Consider the following 2,500-nt stretch of genomic DNA (forward strand, 5'->3'; position numbering starts at 1 on the left):
CTCATCCCGCCGTTTACCTGAAACGAATAAAAATTTATTTTGTACAAAATTAAAAACATTAGTGTTTCCAATAAACTACATTTCACGTTTTCTAATTTAAACTTAAACGAATGACTGGTATCAAAATATAGGATCTATGTGAAAATAAAAACACGGTGTAAGAGTTTTCAAACCTCGGTAATGCCGTCTAAGACCAACTAGTCGACCGAAGGGACAGTAGTTTTCCGGTCGATAAGACATATCAGCCCGGTATCGCCAAAGTTAATTACGATCGGTCATAATAAACTAAATTTAAAATAAATAAATAACCCAAACGTGTGTATACATCATGTGGTACGTATTCAGTTCTATTCTAACTGGAATATATATTTTAAGAATCAATGAACTTAAGTTTTAAAACCAAACCGAAATCGCGCGAGTCGTCGTTGTAAAACTAGATTTAACAAACGGCTGCGTAATATTAGACTTAAAAATATTATATAATATCCTCTATTGATTAAATAGTGAAAAATAAGCTTCAATGTAGCTTAATCTAGTACAAAATCTAAAAGTTGTGATAAATTAAATTGAAATTAAACACGATAGACTTAAATCTAGAGTTAAGGAATAAAACCGACCCGCGAACCAGCTACTAAATGGTTCGATAAGACTTATCTCAAATACAATCGTTTTCTATCAGTGTTATGCCTTCAATCGATACTTTTTGATGAAATAAATACTTAAATGATTTAATGAATGCATATATACATGTAATTAATGAGTGAAAGTATGTATAAAGTATTAGATAAATTAATAATAAACCGACCCAGCTACTAAATGGTTCGATAAGACTTATCTCAAATACAATCGTTTTCTGTAATTGTTATGCCTTAAATTGATAATTTTTAGTTAAACAAATACTTAACTAATGAAATAAATACATAGATAAATGTATTTAATGAATTAAAGTATGTATAAAGTATTATATAAATTAATAATAAACCGAATCCGACCAAATTTAAATCTAAAACCACGATCGGCGGCGTAATGAAGTGTATCGTAAACCCGTTTTTTTTATAATTTAAAATGTAATGACAGAACTCCCAAAACAACAATACACATACATATTAGTACTATGGTGAATTGTAGTTGTATTAGGACCGTAATTATAGTTAATTAAGGAACCATTCATTGTCTTCGCTCTGTTATGTACGTCGTCGTTTAATCGACACGGCATATTTGGCTTGAATCTAGAAAAATTCAAACTCTAACCCTAAGGTAGACAGGCAGGGTAAATAAATGTGGGTGATCTCTCATAAAATTGTCTTCTAGGAATTATTTTTATATAGACTATCTTTTCTGTAGAGTTTAAGTGGACAAGCGCGGACGAAATAGAGCGCAAAATTTAAAATGAATTAAAAATTTTCATCAGACCGGAAGTAGGCATAACCTAGGCGCCATGTTTCCGTCGTACAAGTTTTCACCGTTGCAGTCACCGTTTCAATCGCTCTTCGTGTGGACGTGTATTATTTCTAGTCATGTGTTGTGTAGATGATTCGCTTAAGGTAGGTGTTCGGACTTATTTCTTTAATATTAATTAAACCGTATTTGCCTTGTCGGCCTTAAAATAAAGCTATTTTTTTTTCATCGCAATCGAAGTGTTAGATCTAGAATCTAGTTCCCGCCTCCGCTTCGCTAATTCGACTTAATGTAACTATGACACAACTATTAAATCTAGAGTCTCTATTTTAATTAAATAATTAGGAATTCTATCTCTAGATGATATCTAATCTATTCCCACACGTGTGTGCAAGTAGGATTTAACGTCAGAACAGGTGTGGTGGTCTAGGCGTCGCTATTTTTGACGGTAGGAATTTTTTTTTTAAATTCGTAAAATTTTATATAGACTTTATATAGCAATTTACTAAGACCGACCCTAACGCCCAGTAAATATTTAATTACCACATTGTTATGGACACGGTGTATTAGGTAGGGCCGAGGGCTATCCATAGGTACCAATTTTTAAATTTTGTGACAATTAGGAGCCGAGTTATAAAATAAATTTAAAATACTGGTTCTGGTCTTAGACTTTATATAGCAATTTACTAAGACCGACCTTAATACCCATTAATTATTTAATTAGCGCATAGTTATGGACATCCTGTATTAGGTTGGGCCCAGGGCTATCCGTAGGTACCAAGTTTATAATTTTGTGACGATTATTAGTCGAGTTATAAAATAAATAAAAAAAACTGGTTCTGGTTTGCACTACATTTCTTTCTTCTTTAACGGCGGACTCCCGGTCCAGCCCCATGGGTTACCCGTGAGCCGGGGCCTCGTTAGCCTGGACGGCTCCGATGTGACCGCGGATTGTTGTGGCCCGCCTCAGCCCGAGTCGAGATCACCCTTCCGATCGAAGGTGGACGCCATAGGGCGCCCGGGATAGCCCGGGGCGCTGTTCGTCACCCGAGCGCAGGGGCGCCGGGAGACGCCCCCGGTGAAGTTTGGCGGGTGATTCTGG

This window comes from Physella acuta, unplaced genomic scaffold (assembly GCF_028476545.2).
Source record: "Physella acuta isolate Inbredline_101_S28 unplaced genomic scaffold, ASM2847654v3 ptg002755l, whole genome shotgun sequence".
Taxonomy (NCBI): domain Eukaryota; kingdom Metazoa; phylum Mollusca; class Gastropoda; family Physidae; genus Physella; species Physella acuta.